The sequence below is a fragment of the Leucopleurus acutus genome (genome assembly GCF_964270905.1).
Source record: "Leucopleurus acutus genome assembly, chromosome: 6".
Taxonomy (NCBI): domain Eukaryota; kingdom Metazoa; phylum Chordata; class Mammalia; order Artiodactyla; family Delphinidae; genus Leucopleurus; species Leucopleurus acutus.
In genome coordinates, this window is record NC_139149.1 from 26,363,938 (window position 1) to 26,375,972 (window position 12,035).

Here is a 12,035-nt window from a genome sequence, read left to right on the forward strand (position 1 = left end):
CCCCATGAACTGAGAGGAGGAAAATTTATGCTCACAAGAATAGCAGATATTTAGCTATTTGTTCTGGTTTACAGTTATTCTTTATGAGCTGTGTTTTCCTTTTGTGGTAAGTTAAAGATCACTCTTAAATATTTATCAGGGTCTCTTCCATTCTCCAGAGCTGTTATTAATAATAACCAGGATCTTAACAATCACCATTCATTGAGCTGCTTCTACATGCCAGCATAATAACATGACACCCCTCACACTCATGCCACCCTGACACACACAGACACACACACACACACACACACACACACGCATATACATGCAGTCCTCACAGCAAGGCTGCAATGCAGAGATTTTCATTCCCATTTTTCAGATTAGGAGAATGATGCTCCTAGATGTTAGGCAATTTGCTCAGAGTTACCCATCAAGAAAGTAGCAGAGTTCACATTTTTGGCCTCTCAGAGTGAAGTACCTATGCTCTCTCCCGTGTTCTCAGGCTACAGCTCCTGAGACACTCTACAGGGGTTCATGCAGCTGTGGGAGTTGTCAGTGTTTCATCACGCCAGTGACTGCAACCTTTAAGTCATAAACACCTTTGTTCAGTGTCTACCGTGTAGAAAAATGAATTTATTTTGCAGCAAAGAAACCTATTGGTGGGCTTAACTAGTTATATGAGAACATATCACATCCCACTCCTGCCCCTTTTACCGATAGAATCATGTTGTATTTTATTTTCTATATTGGAGTCTCTGAATATTCTGCTGGTCTGAGGACGTTGCTGTGACATTCAGTATCCCTCACTCGTCCCTGGTGAGTGTGGTGCTTGGTGCCGAGGTAGCGATCTGTCGAACGAATGCCTCACCTTCCCTCTTGATCAGGGGCATTCGCTCCATGAGATGTCAACCCTGGATCCACCCCCTGCCTGGTCCCCCGCCAACCCGGGACCAGCTGCCTTCTCATCTTCATAGTTAGAGACTTTTAGAAGATCATTTTAAGCCACATGGCATCATTTGATTTTTTTATGTTAAATAATACTGATTTGTTTTTAATGGGTCATCACATGCACATAGTGTAAGATTCAAAAGTTTCCAGAGGGTATATGGTTACAAGTGAGTCTACTGCTGTTTCTCACGTATCCTCGTGTTTCTCATGTGTTCTTGCAGAAACAGTCTATGAATATACTAGCAAATATGTGTGTACGTATAATTTAGACCTGTGGTTTAAATAACCCATTCTGAGAATTGCATGTGCAGTATGCTATCATATGTTAAAAATGTGTCCTTTAGACTGTTTCTAATTCCAAAACATCTGATACCTTTATTAAAAATTACACTGTATTATTTGATACAGTGCCTTAAAACTACCATATAATCTGTACTTTGGTTGCACTGGATACAAAATCTTATGCAATAGCATTGCTGAGTGGCTTCCTGGTGATCCCAATGGACCGGAGCAGCTTCCAAATCTGCCTTCACGGGCCGAGTCCAAACAGGACTCTTCTGTGATGCTATTCGTACACAGAAATTCAAGTGGCCTCAGGCAGCCCCTGATCCCTGGTTAATAATTCCAGCTTTCCTAATGCCCTTGCTATCCAAAGAGCTACCAAACTCATCTGCAAGACACAGAAAAGCAACAGCAGAAGGGTCAACTCCTTTAGCAAGTATCAGGCTTGCTGAAGGCTTTAACTTTCATGAATGGAAAAAAAAATTATACATACATTTTATATATATATATATGTAGAGAGAGAGAGAGAGAAAGTTTTATTTAAGAAGTACACCTGGAAGGTTTAAAAATTTTTTAAACTCACGTTTCTCGTGTCCTGACCTACAGTGATGCTTGAAAGTGTGAAAATGTTTCTAAAGTAGTTTTTTCTTATATGATGGTGGGTCTAAGACATTTTGTTATTGCAATCCTGGGACCATGTTCACTAATAGAGTCAAATAAAAGGAAACTTGGCCTAGAGAAAGAGGAAACAAAAGTTCAATTTTATTTTCTTTTTGTCAGGCTCTGACTTTGTAAGGGATGTCTCCAAACACTCTCCTCTAACTGTTTGCTTTGGGTTAAAGGGTTGTACCAAGCTCAACCTCTGATCTGGGTTCTGGCAGGCCCTGCCTTCCAAAGCCCTTTGAAAAGCCCATTGGTCCATCTCCATGGAGTGGTGAAAGGCTGCATCTTGTGTATATTGTAGCTGAATTATCCATATGGTCTGATTTTTTTTCCCCTTTATGCATAAAAGTTGGACCGTTTTTATTTGTGGTCTTCCATTCTACTATAGGAGAACTAATCTTTCAGTGTTAGACAAGAAAAGCACTCTAGTTCATCAGCCTTTGAGCTGCTTTGTCGCCTGAGACAATTGCCAAGTACTGCCCTGTCTGCGGGGCTATTTCCGTTCTGTGGTTCTTCCCTCAGAGGCAGGTGGAGATTTCCACAGAAACCATCTTGCTGAACCCAAGAGCCTTTGCTTTTCCCTTTTTCCACATAAGCAAAGGGAATTTGATACTTGATGCTCGTGAGACCTGGAGAAGGCAGTTGAACTTTGGTCAGGGAAAAAGGAAGGCAGTAATCCAATCTACGGGAGCCAGGTTAAGCTTAAACCAGACTGGACTAGGGCAGAGAACTCTTGTCTGAGGACCTCCAGGGGTTGTTTATAGCAACTTTGTGCGTTTGTTTAGACTAGAACGTTCTTTCTGGATTTTCTCTGGGAGGAAGGACTAGAGATACAAGAGGTGCTCAGTAAATACTAGTTTTCTTCCTTGCCTTTTCCCTGTGTGTCAACTTTCTTCTTGCTACTTCTCTTTCTCTTAGCAATAGCTGCAAATAAATTCAGATGTGTAGATAATTCCCCTAAACAAGATACAGTTTACTTCTGGGGAGAAGCTTAGTATGTGGAGCTCTGTCTGAAGAAGGACTTCCTGGAGGAGACTGATTGCCCTCTGAGAAAGAGGACACAGAAGGAAACAGAAGAAGCTGCTTCCACCTAACAAGTGACCTAACCTTGGCGTCCAGGAGACAGAGTGACGTGGAGACAGAGAGGGGGCATCCTTCTCATTTCTGCAGAGAATGTAGAATGGCCCTGGCCCAGGGATGCCTGCAAGGATTCTGATTCCTTTGGCACCTTGCCACTCACATCTTCCAGAACATGGAAAAGAAGCCCCCTTGGCACAAATGTCACTGTCCTTTGGTGGACACCAGCAGTTGTAAAGCTCTGAGCTTTGTACACTGGCAAGAGGTCCGGGCGTGAGGGCCAGAGTACTTTTCAAGAACCTGTGTGAGACTCTCCTGGGGATGCTAGAGGTATGGAGAATGAGTATTTTGCAACTGGCTCTGTTGAGCAGTTGGGAGAAAGAACCAGAGAAAGTAGAGATTTTGCCTTCAGTGTGACCCTGTGTACATGTCCGGCTGTGTGAGTTGAGGTGAAATCAGTACAAGCTCTCCCAAGCAAATCCTTCAGCTCATGGTTCCATATCTGGCCCCTATTGCCTAATGACATAAAATTAAACATCAGTGGGATATTATGTTGTACAGAGAGCGTGACCATTGAAAGGAAACAGGAAATAAACATGAAACCTCTATTCTTACTCTGATATCTGACGTTAACGGAAGGAGCATAATGTAATGCCCTGTTCTAAGCATTTCACATAAATTATCTCATTAAATCCTCCCACCAACCCAATGAGGTAGTATCACTATCCTTAGTTTACAGATGAGGAAATTGAGGTTTAGAGGTGTTAAATAACTTACCCAAAGCAATATTAATCAAATTAATTCTGTCTTTCTGGTGAATAGGGATAATAAGAGGGTCCACTTCTACGATTTTTTGGATTTCCAAGTTTTCCTCCAATGAATATAAAGCAACATAAGTGCTAGGTCCTGGGCTCTCAGGAAATTTAGAAGTGTTTGAGATACCAATTTATAACTATTTAATGCTGTAGATTATGTAATTGTAATAATCATAATGCATACGGTATTTGAATATACATGAATACATGTATATTATATGTTGTATATTATGATAGTAATTTAATTCTGTAACTCTATAAACTAGTGGAGGAAACTAAAGGAGAATGAGATCAGGTACTAAAATGCATGAAGCAGACTAAAAATGCCATTAAAGTTCACAGATACAAGAGAACCGTAGGGTCCAGGGTAAACAGAGAAGACTCTTAGAGGAGGAAGGACTTGAGCTTGACTTTGGCTGGGTAGAAACTAGCTGGTTGGGCTCGGGCAGACTAGCTTGCATCAGATCCACTCTCCCGCCAACACCACTGGAAAAGCTGGCTTTAAAAACTGTTGTTTAAAGCCATTGAAAAGCTTCGAAGGCAGCAAAGACTTTTGAAGGTCTTGGAGAAAAGGAAAGTTCAGAGATGCAGGTATAACATCTGGCACTGCCTTATCTCCCAAGATATTTGCAAATTTTAAAGTAGTGGCTGAGGCAGTTTTGATGGTCTCGTGGGGCTGAAGGAACAATGAAATTAAGCATCTGCCAGGGGAGAAAAGCCCTCATAAGCACTTGAGGCATTTAGAGGGAACCCTTCAAGGGCTACATTCTAGGAGTTCGGGACCAACTGGAAATAGACCAACCCTCACAAAGGCTGAAACTCACCAGTCCTCATAGAGACTGAAACTCCATCCAAATTACCTCAATCCCAAGTTAGATGAAGATCCACTTCTACCCTAATTGCCTGCCACAGGCAAAAGTAAGACCTTTCTTGGAGGAAATGTAACATTGGTCAGAGCCTTAAAGTGATAATTGTTATTAAAAACAAAACCCCAAAGCAAAATAAAAAAACCCCAAATTAGGCATGCAGAAATTTAAAAAATTAGCCAAAAAATCAAGAGGACTAAAGTCTGTAGAAATTGAAACATAGGAAACCCACATATTCCAGTTAGGAAATTCACATAACAGTTATCACTGTTTTCAAGAAATTAACAAAATGAAAAATTTCAGCAGAGAATTGAAAATTTTAAGATACTATCAAGTGGAAATTCTGAAACTGAAAAATATTATAACTGAATTTAAGAACTTAATATATGGGTTTAATAGCAGATTGGACACAAAAGTAAAAACAATCAGAATACAACATAGGAAGAAAAAATTATACACAAAAGAGCATAAAAGATATATGGTAAAAAGGCCTAATATTATGTCTTGGAGTCCAAAAAGGTAGGAGAGAGAGAATGGGTGAGAAGCAATATTTGGAGAGCCATTGCTAAGATTTTCCCAAAATTTATAAGACCTCAAGACCTCAGAAGATCTAAGAATTGCTTCATATCCCAAGTGGGGTAAATACAAGACACCCATGCCTAAGCACATCATAGTGAAACTGTTAAACACAAAAAAGAAGACCTTAAAAGCAGTCAATAGGAAAAATATATATATATATTACCTTCAAAGAAATACGTATATTATTCAGAAACAATGGAAGCCAGAAGACTATGGTTGACAGCTTCAACATGCCGGCGGTGGGGAAATCCTGCTAATTTAGAATCCGATACCCAGTAAAAATATTCTCAAAAAGCAAGGTAAAGATAACTTCAGACTAATAAAAACGGAGAAATTATTACCAGTAGACCCACAAGGAAAGAAATAATAAAGTCTCTATTTCGAGAACAAGGAAAAGGACCCCAGACAGAAGCATGTACATATAGGAAGACATAAAGGATGGAAAGAGTATGCAGGTAAATCAAAATATCCCCCGCATGAAACAAATATAATCATATATCATTGGGTTTAAAGCCTACTTAAAACATGACAATAAAAGCTCAAAAGGAAGAAGGGGTGGATGGAGTTAGTGTCTGAAGCCTCTGAGTTGTCTGAGATGTATATGTCTTAATTTATATTAGACTTGAATAAGTTAAAGATTAATTTTGTAATCTCTAGGCTAGCCACTTACTCTTGTAAAGAGTAGTGATTAGAGGAGAAAGTTGGTGTTATACTTTGGGTTCATCCAGAATTAGTTCCCGTGACAAGGGTTTAAATGCAAGTAGTTTATTTGGGAGGTGAGCTCAGTAAAAGTAGGGGAGTGAGTGAGCGAGACAGGCATGGAAAGGAAGCCAATAAAGCATGCATTATCAAGAAACTTACCTGTGGGAGTGTCTGGAGCTTTATACTGGGAAATACCGGGAGCCAGGATGAAACTCTAGTTAATCTCGTCCAAGGGGTGATCCCATTATTACTTATCCCAGGGTTACTAATCCTCTAGTACTTCTGGCTTGCTTAGTGTGTAGGCAGAGAGGACTCTGGTGGCCAGAGAGACCCTTCAAGTGTATAGTCACGGTGTGGACAGCTGAAAGTTGGGCCAGAGTACCAGGAAATCATAAACTCCAGAGGATAGGGATGAATTAACAGTAGATGCTACGATACCCAGAAAAGTGCGTATGTCTGTCTCTAAAGACATATGGAAGAATATATATAGTAGCATTATTGTAATGGTCCCAAACTAGAAACAACCCATATTTCCCAGGAGCATAATGAATAAATGATAATATATTCATACAATGGCATATTATACAGCAATGAAAGCAAACTACAGCTGTAGACAAGAACATGGCTGTGTCTCACAAACATAATAGTGAGTGAGAGAAGCCAGATGCTACAGAATGCGTACTGAAGATTCCATTTATATAAAATTCAAATATCTGCAAAACTAATCTGTGGTATTGGAGTAACGGATGACTTGGGGGAGGAGGGGCTTTTTAACTGGATGGGGATAAGAGAGGGGCTCCCTTGGGGTGCTAATGATGTTCTATTTCTTGATCTCAGAGGGGAGAAGCTTGCTCTCTTCATGATAATTCACAGGCCTGTACATGTATGGTATGTGTACTTTTCTATATGTACATTAAACGTCAACTTAAAACGTTCATTAACATGAGGAACAAATTAGCTGTGTGAATGGGCAAAATAAAGTGCGACTGACCCCACCAGTGACTCTGACCTCAAAGCGTCTCTCTGGCCATGAAAGGAGTAGGAACAAAAGGTCAATGACAGGAAGGTGAGAATGAATAAGATGTGTGGGGAATTGGGAAGAGGTTGGTCTATGGGAACTGGAAAACCCCATGTTAGATATTATCGGGACTATCAGGTTCAGTTAATTCAGACCAGTTGTGGGAAACTGAGAAATTCATTCTTAATAACACAGGGAATATAAATTCAGTGTTGCATGTGAAACTCCAGGCTGTGTTCCAATAGACATCTCTCACTGTTCACACATAACCCCATACTTGAGATGGTAGAAATCACTTCTACTTTACTAACTTGGTAAAATTCACAACATAGGTAGGAGCCTAATGGGTAGTGATGAAATTAAACCCAGCAATGATGGGGAACTTCAGTTTACTTAAAGCAAAATGTGGACCATATTGCATACCTCATCTGGTAGTTGTGAAAAGCATTCATTTGGAAATTTCAGCCTTCCATCTTGAGGGTACCGAAAGAGGTACCAGGAGCACAGTGATGGGTTCAGCTATGTAAACCTGTCTGAACCATATCACGTGTGGGATGGAATCCACCATGTGTGATTGAATATAGAGAGGGAGTAGAGAGGCAAGTTCAAGGTAACATAGCCTAATTTTTGGAGAGAAGTGTTTCAAATACAAATATGAACAGATTTAATGATAGATGTTTGGGGGCCATGACAACATATATTTAAGGAGGTGACATTATTGTGACAGAGCTCTCCTACGAAGAGAGTGTATTCTGATCGATCTGCCACTTTGTCTTTCTTTTGCTTCCAACACAAAAGGCAAGTGAAAATTAAAATGGAAACTTCTGGAGGGGGCAAGTAATGAGTATTCTAATTATTAAATATTTCTTTTAAGCTTTCAAGTAGCACATGGAGTTGAAACTGTCTCTCTTCAAATTCCAGTAAGAGTAGAACAGCTATGGCTGAGAATGGTAGGATGGTATTTTGTGACAAACCTTCCCTGCTGGCAGCCCAGCCCAAGGAAAGGAGAAAGTGAGGTTCCTCTCTGGTTAGATTGTGACGCATCTTTGGAAATTAACTTTCTTACTCTTTAGGTGGCGTAGTAGATGCCCCCATAGCAATGAACATTTGCCCGTGAGGTTTTGTCTACCAGCTGAAGATCTGAAGGCAGTTGTCTTTCTTTAGATGGAGGGCAGGGCAGATGATGAAATTCATGCCCGCGTTCTGGAGTTGGGACAATGAGAGCTTTCTCCAGTTTCCAAAGGACATGGAGAGGGTAGAACAGTGGAGGAATTACTATTATTTTCATAATAGAAATCCATATGAATTTAATGGTGATTACTTGTTTACGGACTGTTCTCGTTGCCAGAACACTTCACCTTCTTCTGAACAAAATACTGCTTTCAAATTCCAATCACTTCAGCTAACACTGTCAGCACACAGGACTAGACTTCAATTGACCGTCACAACTAGCTCCCTGTTTTAGAAAATTGCTTCAAAAACCAAGGTCAGGTCTGCACGGCGTTTGTTTTTGTAAAAGTCTGTGCGCACAGGTGGTCACAGTCAGCAGCTGGAGGGGAGAGGGCAGTGGCCTCCCACTGCCTGGCTTACTGGGCTCTCCTGCCCTCCTGGATGGATTCCACATTCAGCCCTTGGGGCTTCTGACAATGTCTGTGCTGACACAGACAAGCTCAGTCAGGGAGTACAACACAAACACATGGGCAGCATGGGGAGGCTGTCTGCTAAGTGTGATAAAGGAGCCCTCAACACAGCACTGGCATATGGGAAGCAGGCATGAAATTATCCTGTGCTCAGGCTTCAGAAATTTGCAGGCATCTTCTACTGAGCTCAAAGTGCTGGGTGATTACAAGTACCTCTCTGCTCTGGCTGTGAAAAGGCTGGCTAGGTTGTCTGTGACAAAACATTACTAATGGTGAAAAGAAATTTCCGCCTTGCTTCTCACTCTTCTCTTTTGCTTTGACCCTTACGTTGCAGCTTCCTTTTTGGGTTTCTAGGCAAAATGTGTATGGAAAATAAATGAATATATTAAAAAATTTCTTCATGAACTTCTCTGCATTGCTGAATTGCTTAGCTTTCCTTGAGAGAGCTGCTCTTATATGATCCTGCCATGCAATGCTATTTTTCCAGGAAGAAATCCTAATCCAAGGAAACGCACTTTTAACTTCAGATAATCTTGAGGGTCCTCTGTGCTTTAAGGAAATTCAGCAGAGGACCCTCTGCCCAGATACCAGTTCCCATAGGATGTGGGAATCAACAGCCATGTTTCACCCTCAGGGACCCTGGAGAGTATAGACTTTGAGTAGGTGCACAAGGAGGTCGAAAGAAGCAAGGGTTGAGGGGGAGGGTAAGTGGAGGGTGGTAGTTGACATGCGCAAAAATCTAGTGTCCTTTAATCCTAATTTGTAAGTCACCAGTAGGATCAAATTGAAAGCTTCCTGCTATATGTTTAATGTCATAATCAAGAGCTCTGCCCCCAGCAGGCAGAAATGGTAGCTGATGGTCCCACTTAAATAGATAACGGGTGGAACAGTTTTGGGCTGGATCACTTTTACATCAGCCACTAACCACCTGTCAATACAGAAGTCAAGAAGGCAAGTTAACTCGTGCTTCCTCCTTTGGCAGTGTGTCTCCCAAGTGTTTAAGCCGAAGGTCAAATAAGTACTTGGTGAAGAAAAGTAGCTTGTCCTCTGAAAGCTTTTTCACTTGAATCATCTCATCAGTTCTGGAGGGTGAAAAGCATAATGTCATGGGAAACTTTGTGCCGATTTTCCAGGAGCAGGACTTGGGGGCAGGTTAAATACAGTGTTTGGGTGCTGGTACCTTGCTGATGCTCAGAGCAGCTGACAGCTGCTGGAGGGTCCACCCTCATGGCTACGCTTTCTCTTTTGAAGCAGACGAGACATGATAGAGGGAAATGAACTCTTCTTTCTCAGCCTCATCTGAGCATTCCTTCTATGGTAGTTATAGAGCTCAGAGGGAGCCAGTAAAAGCTGGGTCGGCACTTCCAGATTTTCACAACTCAATTACAAGTACTCACAGGAAGAAATAAAACACAGGGTATCTAGCAGGAGGAGGTGTTTTTCCTTTTGAGCTGTCTTTCTGAAGCAAAAGGAGTTGTGTTAGTCCGTGGTATCCTATGAGCTATTCTAATAACAATGACAATGACAATGATGAATATGATGAACACTTCTTGACTTAAAACTTTTTGGTAGAACATTCTTGCTTTCTTGAATTTACAATGTTAATATAAATAACTTATAATTTAAACATTTGGATACTCTTTTCTCTTCCAATTTGTGGCCCAGATTAGATGAAAACCCAACAAACATTCAACAGATTGAAATTGTAAAAATTCTTTTATTTCTCTTACCCAGTTATTAATCTATCCACCTAGCAAACATTTATTCAGGTAATACAACCTGAAACATGTCCAGTGGGTCCAATGGATTTAACTCATTTTAGTATTCTAATCCCAACGTCCCCTTCTCTTGAATCCAGTTTATCTTTGCCAAAAATACTAATAAGAGGGCTTCCCTGGTGGCGCAGTGGTTGGGAGTCCGCCTGCTGATGCGGGGGACGCGGGTTCGTGCCCCGGTCCGGGAAGATCCCACATGCCGCGGAGCAGCTGTGCCCGTGAGCCATGGCCGCTGATCCTGCACGTCCGGAGCCTGTGTTCCGCAACGGGAGAGGCTGCAACAGTGAGAGGCCCGCGTACTGCAAAAGAACAAAGAAAACAACAAAAAAAAAACAAACCAAGCTTGCTTTCTTGTTTTAAACTGTAGTTTTATGATTCCCCTTCACTAATATGGTGGGAGCTGTCCAAGGTCTGTGGCTAACTCCAGTGTGCTCCTGACTTGAGGCTCCACATATGTGGTAGGCATGAAAGAGACATGGCAGAAGTATTCTTTTTTTAAAATAAAATTATTTATTTAATTTAATTTTTGGCTGCGTTGGGTCTTCGTTGCTGTGCGCGGGCTTTTCTCTAATTGTGGCGAGCGGGGGCTACTCTTCGTTGCGGTGCGCGGGCTTCTCATTGTAGTGGCTTCTCTTGTTGCGGAGCACGGGCCCTAGGTGCGCAGGCTCAGTAGTTGTGGCGCACAGGCATAGTTGCTCTGTGACATGTGGGATCTTCCCAGAACAGGACTCGAACCCATGTGCCCTGCATTGGCGGGTGGATTCTAAACCACTGCGCCACCAGAGAAGCCCCAGAAGTATTCTTTTTAAGTGGCTATTGCTTCAGTTCTGGAAGGGTCTGGCTACTTTTTTGTGGTTTTGTTTGTTATTTGTGGGTTTTTTTCTGGTTTTATTGAGATGTAATTGACATATAACATTGTATAAATATGTGTACAATATGATTTTATATATATAATGATTAGCATATGATTACATGATTATTATGATTATTTTATATATATAAAACCAGATGATTACCACAATATGTTTAGTTAACATCCATCACCTCACATAGTTACAATTTTTTTCTTGTGATCAGAACATTTTAAGATTTACTCCTAGCAACTTTCAAATATGCTATACCATATTGTTAACTATAGTCACCATTGCTGTACATTACATCTTCAGAACTTATCCTGTAACTGGAAATTTGTATCTTTTGACCACCTTCACCCATTACCACGCCACCCTCCAACCACCACTGGCAACCACCAATCTTTTCTGTTTTTCTGTGAATTTGGATTTTTTTTTTAGATTCTTCATATGAGATACAGTATTTGTCTTTCTCTGTCTGACTTATTTTACTTAGGGTAATGTCCTCAAGGTCCATTCATGTCATCATAGATGGCAGGATTTCTTTCTATTTTATGGCTAATATTTCACTGTGTATATATACCACATTTTCTTTATCCATTCATCTTTTGATAGATACTTCTGTCATTTTCATGTTGTGCATATTGTAAATAATGCTGCAGTGAACATGGTGCAGGTACTTCTTCAGGATAGTGATTTCATTTCCTTCAGGTATTACCCAGAAATGAAATTTCTGGATGATATGATAGTTCTATTTTTAATTTTTTGTGGAAGCTCCATACTGTTTTCCTTGGGACTGCACCAATTTACATTCCTACCAACAGTGTATGAGAGTTC